Raw genomic sequence first — 13,829 nt, 5'->3', positions numbered from 1 at the left:
CTTCTCTGTGCCTGGGAAGCAGAAGTGTTCACATTGCTTCGCAAGAATCGCTTTTGTGCAGAAAACAGTAACACTTGTTCAGAAGGAAAGAAAGCACAGAGCCCCAGATTTTATGTTGTCCTGGAGAGCTTGCAGAGCACTGGGGAAAGGCAGGCAGAGAATTCCCTGATAGCACCTTCTCTGTGCCTGTTCACATTGCTTCGCAGAATCGCTTTTGTGCAGAAAACAGTAACACTTGTTCAGAACGAAAGAAAGCACAGAGCCCCAGATTCTATGTTGTCCTGGAGAGCTTGCAGAGCACTGGGGAAAGGCAGGCAGAGAATTCCCTGATAGCACCTTCTCTGTGCCTGTTCACATTGCTTCGCAGAATCGCTTTTGTGCAGAAAACTGTAACACTTGTTCAGAACGAAAGAAAGCACAGAGCCCCAGATTCTATGTTGTCCTGGAGAGCTTGCAGAGCACTGGGGAAAGGCAGGCAGAGAATTCCCTGCTAGCACCTTCTCTGTGCCTGGGAAGCAGAAGTGTTCACATTGCTTCGCAGAATCGCTTTTGTGCAGAAAACAGTAACACTTGTTCAGAACGAAAGAAAGCACAGAGCCCCAGATTCTATGTTGTCCTGGAGAGCTTGCAGAGCACTGGGGAAAGGCAGGCAGAGAATTCCTTGCTAGCACCTTCTCTGTGCCTGGGAAGCAGAAGTGTTCACATTGCTTCTCAGAATCGCTTTTCTGCAGAAAACACTAACACTTGTTCAGAACGAAAGAAAGCACAGAGCCCCAGATTTTATGTTGTCCTGGAGAGCTTGCAGAGCACTGGGGAAAGGCAGGCAGAGAATTCCCTGATAGCACCTTCTCTGTGCCTGTTCACATTGCTTCGCAGAATCGCTTTTGTGCAGAAAACAGTAACACTTGTTCAGAACGAAAGAAAGCACAGAGCCCCAGATTCTATGTTGTCCTGGAGAGCTTGCAGAGCACTGGGGAAAGGCAGGCAGAGAATTCCCTGCTAGCACCTTCTCTGTGCCTGGGAAGCAGAAGTGTTCACATTGCTTCGCAAGAATCGCTTTTGTGCAGAAAACACTAACACTTGTTCAGAAGGAAAGAAAGCACAGAGCCCCAGATTATATGTTGTCCTGGAGAGCTTGCAGAGCACTGGGGAAAGGCAGGCAGAGAATTCCTTGCTAGCACCTTCTCTGTGCCTGGGAAGCAGAAGTGTTCACATTGCTTCGCAGAATCGCTTTTCTGCAGAAAACACTAACACTTGTTCAGAACGAAAGAAAGCACAGAGCCCCAGATTTTATGTTGTCCTGGAGAGCTTGCAGAGCACTGGGGAAAGGCAGGGAGAGAATTCCCTGATCGCACCTTCTCTGTGCCTGTTCACATTGCTTCGCAGAATCGCTTTTGTGCAGAAAACACTAACACTTGTTCAGAACGAAAGAAAGCACAGAGCCCCAGATTTTATGTTGTCCTGGAGAGCTTGCAGAGCACTGGGGAAAGGCAGGCAGAGAATTCCCTGCTAGCACCTTCTCTGTGCCTGGGAAGCAGAAGTGTTCACATGGCTTCGCAGAATCGCTTTTGTGAAGAAAACAGTAACACTTGTTCAGAAGGAAAGAAGGCACAGGGCCCCAGATTTTATGTTGTCCTGGAGAGCTTGCAGAGCACTGGGGAAAGGCAGGCAGAGAATTCCCTGCTAGCACCTTCTCTGTGCCTGTTCACATTGCTTCGCAGAATCGCTTTTGTGCAGAAAACAGTAACACTTGTTCAGAAGGAAAGAAAGCACAGAGCCCCAGATTTTATGTTGTCCTGGAGAGCTTGCAGAGCACTGGGGAAAGGCAGGCAGAGAATTCCCTGATAGCACCTTCTCTGTGCCTGGGAAGCAGAAGTGTTCACATTGCTTCTCAAGAATCGCTTTTGTGCAGAAAACACTAACACTTGTTCAGAACGAAAGAAAGCACAGAGCCCCAGATTCTATGTTGTCCTGGAGAGCTTGCAGAGCACTGGGGAAAGGCAGGCAGAGAATTCCCTGCTAGCACCTTCTCTGTGCCTGTTCACATTGCTTCGCAGAATCACTTTTGTGCAGAAAACAGTAACACTTGTTCAGAAGGAAAGAAAGCACAGAGCCCCAGATTCTATGTTGTCCTGGAGAGCTTGCAGAGCACTGGGGAAAGGCAGGCAGAGAATTCCCTGCTAGCACCTTCTCTGTGCCTGTTCACATTGCTTCGCAGAATCACTTTTGTGCAGAAAACAGTAACACTTGTTCAGAACGAAAGAAAGCACAGAGCCCCATATTCTATGTTGTCCTGGAGAGCTTGCAGAGCACTGGGGAAAGGCAGGCAGAGAATTCCCTGCTAGCACCTTCTCTGTGCCTGGGAAGCAGAAGTGTTCACATTGCTTCGCAGAATCGCTTTTGTGCAGAAAACAGTAACACTTGTTCAGAAGGAAAGAAAGCACAGAGCCCCAGATTCTATGTTGTCCTGGAGAGCTTGCAGAGCACTGGGGAAAGGCAGGCAGAGAATTCCTTGCTAGCACCTTCTCTGTGCCTGGGAAGCAGAAGTGTTCACATTGCTTCGCAGAATCGCTTTTGTGCAGAAAACACTAACACTTGTTCAGAACGAAAGAAAGCACAGAGCCCCAGATTTTATGTTGTCCTGGAGAGCTTGCAGAGCACTGGGGAAAGGCAGGCAGAGAATTCCCTGCTAGCACCTTCTCTGTGCCTGTTCACATTGCTTCGCAGAATCGCTTTTGTGCAGAAAACAGTAACACTTGTTCAGAAGGAAAGAAAGCACAGAGCCCCAGATTTTATGTTGTCCTGGAGAGCTTGCAGAGCACTGGGGAAAGGCAGGCAGAGAATTCCCTGCTAGCACCTTCTCTGTGCCTGCGAAGCAGAAGTGTTCACATTGCTTCGCAAGAATCGCTTTTGTGCAGAGAACAGTAAAACTTGTTCAGAAGGAAAGAAAGCACAGAGCCCCAGATTTTATGTTGTCCTGGAGAGCTTGCAGAGCACTGGGGAAAGGCAGGCAGAGAATTCCTTGCTAGCACCTTCTCTGTGCCTGTTCACATTGCTTCGCAGAATCGCTTTTGTGCAGATAACACTAACACTTGTTCAGAAGGAAAGAAAGCACAGAGCCCCAGATTCTATGTTGTCCTGGAGAGCTTGCAGAGCACTGGGGAAAGGCAGGCAGAGAATTCCCTGCTAGCACCTTCTCTGTGCCTGGGAAGCAGAAGTGTTCACATTGCTTCGCAAGAATCGCTTTTGTGCAGAAAACAGTAACACTTGTTCAGAAGGAAAGAAAGCACAGAGCCCCAGATTTTATGTTGTCCTGGAGAGCTTGCAGAGCACGGGGGAAAGGCAGGCAGAGAATTCCCTGATAGCACCTTCTCTGTGCCTGTTCACATTGCTTCGCAGAATCGCTTTTGTGCAGAAAACACTAACACTTGTTCAGAACGAAAGAAAGCACAGAGCCCCAGATTCTATGTTGTCCTGGAGAGCTTGCAGAGCACTGGGGAAAGGCAGGCAGAGAATTCCTTGCTAGCACCTTCTCTGTGCCTGCGAAGCAGAAGTGTTCACATTGCTTCGCAAGAATCGCTTTTGTGCAGAAAACACTAACACTTGTTCAGAACGAAAGAAAGCACAGAGCCCCAGATTTTATGTTGTCCTGGAGAGCTTGCAGAGCACTGGGGAAAGGCAGGCAGAGAATTCCCTGCTAGCACCTTCTCTGTGCCTGTTCACATTGCTTCGCAGAATCGCTTTTGTGCAGAAAACAGTAACACTTGTTCAGAAGGAAAGAAAGCACAGAGCCCCAGATTGTATGTTGTCCTGGAGAGCTTGCAGAGCACTGGGGAAAGGCAGGCAGAGAATTCCTTGCTAGCACCTTCTCTGTGCCTGGGAAGCAGAAGTGTTCACATTGCTTCGCAGAATCGCTTTTGTGCAGAAAACACTAACACTTGTTCAGAACGAAAGAAAGCACAGAGCCCCAGATTCTATGTTGTCCTGGAGAGCTTGCAGAGCACTGGGGAAAGGCAGGCAGAGAATTCCCTGCTAGCACCTTCTCTGTGCCTGGGAAGCAGAAGTGTTCACATTGCTTCACAAGAATCGCTTTTGTGCAGAAAACAGTAACACTTGTTCAGAAGGAAAGAAAGCACAGAGCCCCAGATTTTATGTTGTCCTGGAGAGCTTGCAGAGCACTGGGGAAAGGCAGGCAGAGAATTCCCTGATAGCACCTTCTCTGTGCCTGTTCACATTGCTTCGCAGAATCGCTTTTGTGCAGAAAACAGTAACACTTGTTCAGAACGAAAGAAAGCACAGAGCCCCAGATTCTATGTTGTCCTGGAGAGCTTGCAGAGCACTGGGGAAAGGCAGGCAGAGAATTCCCTGATAGCACCTTCTCTGTGCCTGTTCACATTGCTTCGCAGAATCGCTTTTGTGCAGAAAACTGTAACACTTGTTCAGAACGAAAGAAAGCACAGAGCCCCAGATTCTATGTTGTCCTGGAGAGCTTGCAGAGCACTGGGGAAAGGCAGGCAGAGAATTCCCTGCTAGCACCTTCTCTGTGCCTGGGAAGCAGAAGTGTTCACATTGCTTCGCAGAATCGCTTTTGTGCAGAAAACACTAACACTTGTTCAGAAGGAAAGAAAGCACAGAGCCCCAGATTCTATGTTGTCCTGGAGAGCTTGCAGAGCACTGGGGAAAGGCAGGCAGAGAATTCCTTGCTAGCACCTTCTCTGTGCCTGGGAAGCAGAAGTGTTCACATTGCTTCGCAGAATCGCTTTTCTGCAGAAAACACTAACACTTGTTCAGAACGAAAGAAAGCACAGAGCCCCAGATTTTATGTTGTCCTGGAGAGCTTGCAGAGCACTGGGGAAAGGCAGGCAGAGAATTCCCTGATAGCACCTTCTCTGTGCCTGTTCACATTGCTTCGCAGAATCGCTTTTGTGCAGAAAACAGTAACACTTGTTCAGAACGAAAGAAAGCACAGAGCCCCAGATTCTATGTTGTCCTGGAGAGCTTGCAGAGCACTGGGGAAAGGCAGGCAGAGAATTCCCTGCTAGCACCTTCTCTGTGCCTGGGAAGCAGAAGTGTTCACATTGCTTCGCAAGAATCGCTTTTGTGCAGAAAACACTAACACTTGTTCAGAAGGAAAGAAAGCACAGAGCCCCAGATTATATGTTGTCCTGGAGAGCTTGCAGAGCACTGGGGAAAGGCAGGCAGAGAATTCCCTGCTAGCACCTTGTCTGTGCCTGGGAAGCAGAAGTGTTCACATTGCTTCGCAGAATCGCTTTTCTGCAGAAAACACTAACACTTGTTCAGAACGAAAGAAAGCACAGAGCCCCAGATTTTATGTTGTCCTGGAGAGCTTGCAGAGCACTGGGGAAAGGCAGGGAGAGAATTCCCTGATCGCACCTTCTCTGTGCTTGTTCACATTGCTTCGCAGAATCGCTTTTGTGCAGAAAACACTAACACTTGTTCAGAACGAAAGAAAGCACAGAGCCCCAGATTTTATGTTGTCCTGGAGAGCTTGCAGAGCACTGGGGAAAGGCAGGCAGAGAATTCCCTGATAGCACCTTCTCTGTGCCTGTTCACATTGCTTCGCAAGAATCGCTTTTGTGCAGAAAACAGTAACACTTGTTCAGAACGAAAGAAAGCACAGAGCCCCAGATTCTATGTTGTCCTGGAGAGCTTGCAGAGCACTGGGGAAAGGCAGGCGGAGAATTCCTTGCTAGCACCGTCTCTGTGCCTGGGAAGCAGAAGTGTTCACATTGCTTCGCAGAATCGCTTTTGTGCAGAAAACACTAACACTTGTTCAGAAGGAAAGAAAGCACAGAGCCCCAGATTTTATGTTGTCCTGGAGAGCTTGCAGAGCACTGGGGAAAGGCAGGCAGAGAATTCCCTGATAGCACCTTCTCTGTGCCTGTTCACATTGCTTCGCAGAATCGCTTTTGTGCAGAAAACAGTAACACTTGTTCAGAACGAAAGAAAGCACAGAGCCCCAGATTTTATGTTGTCCTGGAGAGCTTGCAGAGCACTGGGGAAAGGCAGGCAGAGAATTCCCTGCTAGCACCTTCTCTGTGCCTGTTCACATTGCTTCGCAGAATCGCTTTTGTGCAGAAAACAGTAACACTTGTTCAGAACGAAAGAAAGCACAGAGCCCCAGATTTTATGTTGTCCTGGAGAGCTTGCAGAGCACTGGGGAAAGGCAGGCAGAGAATTCCTTGCTAGCACCTTCTCTGTGCCTGGGAAGCAGAAGTGTTCACACGGCTTCGCAGAATCGCTTTTGTGCAGAAAACAGTAACACTTGTTCAGAAGGAAAGAAAGCACAGGGCCCCAGATTTTATGTTGTCCTGGAGAGCTTGCAGAGCACTGGGGAAAGGCAGGCAGAGAATTCCTTGCTAGCACCTTCTCTGTGCCTGGGAAGCAGAAGTGTTCACATTGCTTCGCAGAATCGCTTTTGTGCAGAAAACACTAACACTTGTTCAGAAGGAAAGAAAGCACAGAGCCCCAGATTTTATGTTGTCCTGGAGAGCTTGCAGAGCACTGGGGAAAGGCAGGCAGAGAATTCCCTGATAGCACCTTCTCTGTGCCTGTTCACATTGCTTCGCAGAATCGCTTTTGTGCAGAAAACGGTAACACTTGTTCAGAACGAAAGAAAGCACAGAGCCCCAGATTCTATGTTGTCCTGGAGAGCTTGCAGAGCACTGGGGAAAGGCAGGCAGAGAATTCCCTGATAGCACCTTCTCTGTGCCTGGGAAGCAGAAGTGTTCACATTGCTTCGCAAGAATCGCTTTTGTGCAGAAAACACTAACACTTGTTCAGAAGGAAAGAAAGCACAGAGCCCCAGATTTTATGTTGTCCTGGAGAGCTTGCAGAGCACTGGGGAAAGGCAGGCAGAGAATTCCTTGCTAGCACCTTCTCTGTGCCTGGGAAGCAGAAGTGTTCACATTGCTTCGCAGAATCGCTTTTGTGCAGAAAACAGTAACACTTGTTCAGAACGAAAGAAAGCACAGAGCCCCAGATTCTATGTTGTCCTGGAGAGCTTGCAGAGCACTGGGGAAAGGCAGGCAGAGAATTCCCTGATCGCACCTTCTCTGTGCCTGTTCACATTGCTTCGCAGAATCGCTTTTGTGCAGAAAACAGTAACACTTGTTCAGAACGAAAGAAAGCACAGAGCCCCAGATTCTATGTTGTCCTGGAGAGCTTGCAGAGCACTGGGGAAAGGCAGGCAGAGAATTCCCTTCTAACACCTTCTCTGTGCCTGTTCACATTGCTTCGCAGAATCGCTTTTGTGCAGAAAACAGTAACACTTGTTCAGAACGAAAGAAAGCACAGAGCCCCAGATTCTATGTTGTCCTGGAGAGCTTGCAGAGCACTGGGGAAAGGCAGGCAGAGAATTCCCTGCTAGCACCTTCTCTGTGCCTGGGAAGCAGAAGTGTTCACATTGCTTCGCAAGAATCGCTTTTGTGCAGAAAACACTAACACTTGTTCAGAAGGAAAGAAAGCACAGAGCCCCAGATTTTATGTTGTCCTGGAGAGCTTGCAGAGCACTGGGGAAAGGCAGGCAGAGAATTCCTTGCTAGCACCTTCTCTGTGCCTGGGAAGCAGAAGTGTTCACATTGCTTCGCAGAATCGCTTTTCTGCAGAAAACACTAACACTTGTTCAGAACGAAAGAAAGCACAGAGCCCCAGATTTTATGTTGTCCTGGAGAGCTTGCAGAGCACTGGGGAAAGGCAGGCAGAGAATTCCCTGATAGCACCTTCTCTGTGCCTGTTCACATTGCTTCGCAGAATCGCTTTTGTGCAGAAAACACTAACACTTGTTCAGAACGAAAGAAAGCACAGAGCCCCAGATTCTATGTTGTCCTGGAGAGCTTGCAGAGCACTGGGGAAAGGCAGGCAGAGAATTCCCTGCTAGCACCTTCTCTGTGCCTGGGAAGCAGAAGTGTTCACATTGCTTCGCAAGAATCGCTTTTGTGCAGAAAACACTAACACTTGTTCAGAAGGAAAGAAAGCACAGAGCCCCAGATTTTATGTTGTCCTGGAGAGCTTGCAGAGCACTGGGGAAAGGCAGGCAGAGAATTCCCTGCTAGCACCTTCTCTGTGCCTGTTCACATTGCTTCGCAGAATCGCTTTTGTGCAGAAAACACTAACACTTGTTCAGAACGAAAGAAAGCACAGAGCCCCAGATTTTATGTTGTCCTGGAGAGCTTGCAGAGCACTGGGGAAAGGCAGGCAGAGAATTCCTTGCTAGCACCTTCTCTGTGCCTGGGAAGCAGAAGTGTTCACATGGCTTCGCAGAATCGCTTTTGTGAAGAAAACAGTAACACTTGTTCAGAAGGAAAGAAAGCACAGGGCCCCAGATTTTATGTTGTCCTGGAGAGCTTGCAGAGCACTGGGGAAAGGCAGGCAGAGAATTCCTTGCTAGCACCTTCTCTGTGCCTGGGAAGCAGAAGTGTTCACATTGCTTCGCAGAATCGCTTTTGTGCAGAAAACACTAACACTTGTTCAGAACGAAAGAAAGCACAGAGCCCCAGATTCTATGTTGTCCTGGAGAGCTTGCAGAGCACTGGGGAAAGGCAGGCAGAGAATTCCCTGCTAGCACCTTCTCTGTGCCTGTTCACATTTCTTCGCAGAATCGCTTTTGTGCAGAAAACACTAACACTTGTTCAGAAGGAAAGAAAACACAGAGCCCCAGATTTTATGTTGTCCTGGAGAGCTTGCAGAGCACTGGGGAAAGGCAGGCAGAGAATTCCCTGCTAGCACCTTCTGTGTGCCTGCGAAGCAGAAGTGTTCACATTGCTTCGCAAGAATCGCTTTTGTGCAGAAAACACTAACACTTGTTCAGAAGGAAAGAAAGCACAGAGCCCCAGATTCTATGTTGTCCTGGAGAGCTTGCAGAGCACTGGGGAAAGGCAGGCAGAGAATTCCCTGCTAGCACCTTCTCTGTGCCTGTTCACATTGCTTCGCAGAATCGCTTTTGTGCAGAAAACAGTAACACTTGTTCAGAAGGAAAGAAAGCACAGAGCCCCAGATTTTATGTTGTCCTGGAGAGCTTGCAGAGCACTGGGGAAAGGCAGGCAGAGAATTCCCTGCTAGCACCTTCTCTGTGCCTGTTCACATTGCTTCGCAGAATCGCTTTTGCGCAGAAAACACTAACACTTGTTCAGAAGGAAAGAAAGCACAGAGCCCCAGATTTTATGTTGTCCTGGAGAGCTTGCAGAGCACTGGGGAAAGGCAGGCAGAGAATTCCCTGATAGCACCTTCTCTGTGCCTGTTCACATTGCTTCGCAGAATCACTTTTGTGCAGAAAACAGTAACACTTGTTCAGAACGAAAGAAAGCACAGAGCCCCAGATTCTATGTTGTCCTGGAGAGCTTGCAGAGCACTGGGGAAAGGCAGGCAGAGAATTCCCTGCTAGCACCTTCTCTGTGCCTGGGAAGCAGAAGTGTTCACATTGCTTCGCAGAATCGCTTTTGTGCAGAAAACAGTAACACTTGTTCAGAAGGAAAGAAAGCACAGAGCCCCAGATTTTATGTTGTCCTGGAGAGCTTGCAGAGCACTGGGGAAAGGCAGGCAGAGAATTCCCTGATAGCACCTTCTCTGTGCCTGTTCACATTGCTTCGCAGAATCGCTTTTGTGCAGAAAACACTAACACTTGTTCAGAACGAAAGAAAGCACAGAGCCCCAGATTCTATGTTGTCCTGGAGAGCTTGCAGAGCACTGGGGAAAGGCAGGCAGAGAATTCCTTGCTAGCACCTTCTCTGTGCCTGGGAAGCAGAAGTGTTCACATTGCTTCGCAGAATCGCTTTTGTGCAGAAAACACTAACACTTGTTCAGAACGAAAGAAAGCACAGAGCCCCAGATTTTATGTTGTCCTGGAGAGCTTGCAGAGCACTGGGGAAAGGCAGGCAGAGAATTCCCTGCTAGCACCTTCTCTGTGCCTGTTCACATTGCTTCGCAGAATCACTTTTGTGCAGAAAACAGTAACACTTGTTCAGAACGAAAGAAAGCACAGAGCCCCAGATTCTATGTTGTCCTGGAGAGCTTGCAGAGCACTGGGGAAAGGCAGGCAGAGAATTCCCTGCTAGCACCTTCTCTGTGCCTGGGAAGCAGAAGTGTTCACATTGCTTCGCAGAATCGCTTTTGTGCAGAAAACAGTAACACTTGTTCAGAAGGAAAGAAAGCACAGAGCCCCAGATTTTATGTTGTCCTGGAGAGCTTGCAGAGCACTGGGGAAAGGCAGGCAGAGAATTCCCTGATAGCACCTTCTCTGTGCCTGTTCACATTGCTTCGCAGAATCACTTTTGTGCAGAAAACAGTAACACTTGTTCAGAACGAAAGAAAGCACAGAGCCCCAGATTCTATGTTGTCCTGGAGAGCTTGCAGAGCACTGGGGAAAGGCAGGCAGAGAATTCCCTGCTAGCACCTTCTCTGTGCCTGGGAAGCAGAAGTGTTCACATTGCTTCGCAGAATCGCTTTTGTGCAGAAAACAGTAACACTTGTTCAGAAGGAAAGAAAGCACAGAGCCCCAGATTTTATGTTGTCCTGGAGAGCTTGCAGAGCACTGGGGAAAGGCAGGCAGAGAATTCCCTGATAGCACCTTCTCTGTGCCTGTTCACATTGCTTCGCAGAATCGCTTTTGTGCAGAAAACACTAACACTTGTTCAGAACGAAAGAAAGCACAGAGCCCCAGATTCTATGTTGTCCTGGAGAGCTTGCAGAGCACTGGGGAAAGGCAGGCAGAGAATTCCTTGCTAGCACCTTCTCTGTGCCTGGGAAGCAGAAGTGTTCACATTGCTTCGCAGAATCGCTTTTGTGCAGAAAACACTAACACTTGTTCAGAACGAAAGAAAGCACAGAGCCCCAGATTTTATGTTGTCCTGGAGAGCTTGCAGAGCACTGGGGAAAGGCAGGCAGAGAATTCCCTGCTAGCACCTTCTCTGTGCCTGTTCACATTGCTTCGCAGAATCACTTTTGTGCAGAAAACAGTAACACTTGTTCAGAACGAAAGAAAGCACAGAGCCCCAGATTCTATGTTGTCCTGGAGAGCTTGCAGAGCACTGGGGAAAGGCAGGCAGAGAATTCCCTGATAGCACCTTCTCTGTGCCTGTTCACATTGCTTCGCAGAATCGCTTTTGTGCAGAAAACAGTAACACTTGTTCAGAAGGAAAGAAAGCACAGAGCCCCAGATTTTATGTTGTCCTGGAGAGCTTGCAGAGCACTGGGGAAAGGCAGGCAGAGAATTCCCTGATAGCACCTTCTCTGTGCCTGTTCACATTGCTTCGCAGAATCGCTTTTGTGCAGAAAACAGTAACACTTGTTCAGAACGAAAGAAAGCACAGAGCCCCAGATTCTATGTTGTCCTGGAGAGCTTGCAGAGCACTGGGGAAAGGCAGGCAGAGAATTCCCTGCTAGCACCTTCTCTGTGCCTGGGAAGCAGAAGTGTTCACATTGCTTCGCAGAATCGCTTTTGTGCAGAAAACAGTAACACTTGTTCAGAAGGAAAGAAAGCACAGAGCCCCAGATTTTATGTTGTCCTGGAGAGCTTGCAGAGCACTGGGGAAAGGCAGGCAGAGAATTCCCTGATAGCACCTTCTCTGTGCCTGTTCACATTGCTTCGCAGAATCGCTTTTGTGCAGAAAACACTAACACTTGTTCAGAAGGAAAGAAAGCACAGAGCCCCAGATTCTATGTTGTCCTGGAGAGCTTGCAGAGCACTGGGGAAAGGCAGGCAGAGAATTCCTTGCTAGCACCTTCTCTGTGCCTGGGAAGCAGAAGTGTTCACATTGCTTCGCAGAATCGCTTTTGTGCAGAAAACACTAACACTTGTTCAGAACGAAAGAAAGCACAGAGCCCCAGATTTTATGTTGTCCTGGAGAGCTTGCAGAGCACTGGGGAAAGGCAGGCAGAGAATTCCCTGCTAGCACCTTCTCTGTGCCTGTTCACATTGCTTCGCAGAATCGCTTTTGTGCAGAAAACAGTAACACTTGTTCAGAAGGAAAGAAAGCACAGAGCCCCAGATTTTATGTTGTCCTGGAGAGCTTGCAGAGCACTGGGGAAAGGCAGGCAGAGAATTCCCTGCTAGCACCTTCTCTGTGCCTGCGAAGCAGAAGTGTTCACATTGCTTCGCAAGAATCGCTTTTGTGCAGAAAACACTAACACTTGTTCAGAAGGAAAGAAAGCACAGAGCCCCAGATTCTATGTTGTCCTGGAGAGCTTGCAGAGCACTGGGGAAAGGCAGGCAGAGAATTCCCTGATAGCACCTTCTCTGTGCCTGTTCACATTGCTTCGCAGAATCGCTTTTGTGCAGAAAACAGTAACACTTGTTCAGAAGGAAAGAAAGCACAGAGCCCCAGATTTTATGTTGTCCTGGAGAGCTTGCAGAGCACTGGGGAAAGGCAGGCAGAGAATTCCCTGATAGCACCTTCTCTGTGCCTGTTCACATTGCTTCGCAGAATCGCTTTTGTGCAGAAAACAGTAACACTTGTTCAGAACGAAAGAAAGCACAGAGCCCCAGATTCTATGTTGTCCTGGAGAGCTTGCAGAGCACTGGGGAAAGGCAGGCAGAGAATTCCTTGCTAGCACCTTCTCTGTGCCTGGGAAGCAGAAGTGTTCACATTGCTTCGCAGAATCGCTTTTGTGCAGAAAACAGTAACACTTGTTCAGAACGAAAGAAAGCACAGAGCCCCAGATTCTATGTTGTCCTGGAGAGCTTGCAGAGCACTGGGGAAAGGCAGGCAGAGAATTCCCTGCTAGCACCTTCTCTGTGCCTGGGAAGCAGAAGTGTTCACATTGCTTCGCAGAATCGCTTTTGTGCAGATAACACTAACACTTGTTCAGAAGGAAAGAAAGCACAGAGCCCCAGATTCTATGTTGTCCTGGAGAGCTTGCAGAGCACTGGGGAAAGGCAGGCAGAGAATTCCCTGCTAGCACCTTCTCTGTGCCTGGGAAGCAGAAGTGTTCACATTGCTTCGCAGAATCGCTTTTGTGCAGAAAACAGTAACACTTGTTCAGAAGGAAAGAAAGCGTAGAGCCCCAGATTTTATGTTGTCCTGGAGAGCTTGCAGAGCACTGGGGAAAGGCAGGCAGAGAATTCCCTGCTAGCACCTTCTCTGTGCCTGTTCACCTTGCTTCGCAGAATCGCTTTTGTGCAGAAAACAGTAACACTTGTTCAGAACGAAAGAAAGCACAGAGCCCCAGATTCTATGTTGTCCTGGAGAGCTTGCAGAGCACTGGGGAAAGGCAGGCAGAGAATTCCCTGCTAGCACCTTCTCTGTGCCTGTTCACATTGCTTCGCAGAATCGCTTTTGTGCAGAAAACAGTAACACTTGTTCAGAAGGAAAGAAAGCACAGAGCCCCAGATTCTATGTTGTCCTGGAGAGCTTGCAGAGCACTGGGGAAAGGCAGGCAGAGAATTCCCTGCTAGCACCTTCTCTGTGCCTGGGAAGCAGAAGTGTTCACATTGCTTCGCAGAATCGCTTTTGTGCAGAAAACAGTAACACTTGTTCAGAACGAAAGAAAGCACAGAGCCCCAGATTCTATGTTGTCCTGGAGAGCTTGCAGAGCACTGGGGAAAGGCAGGCAGAGAATTCCTTGCTAGCACCTTCTCTGTGCCTGGGAAGCAGAAGTGTTCACATTGCTTCGCAGAATCGCTTTTGTGCAGAAAACAGTAACACTTGTTCAGAAGGAAAGAAAGCACAGAGCCCCAGATTCTATGTTGTCCTGGAGAGCTTGCAGAGCACTGGGGAAAGGCAGGCAGAGAATTCCCTGATAGCACCTTCTCTGTGCCTGGGAAGCAGAAGTGTTCACATTGCTTCGCAAGAATCGCTTTTGAGCAGATAACA

The sequence above is a fragment of the Strix aluco genome, chromosome 11 (genome assembly GCF_031877795.1).
Source record: "Strix aluco isolate bStrAlu1 chromosome 11, bStrAlu1.hap1, whole genome shotgun sequence".
Taxonomy (NCBI): Eukaryota; Metazoa; Chordata; class Aves; order Strigiformes; family Strigidae; genus Strix; species Strix aluco.
The sequence above is the reverse complement of the archived record's forward strand: the minus strand, read 5'-3'. Positions refer to the sequence as shown.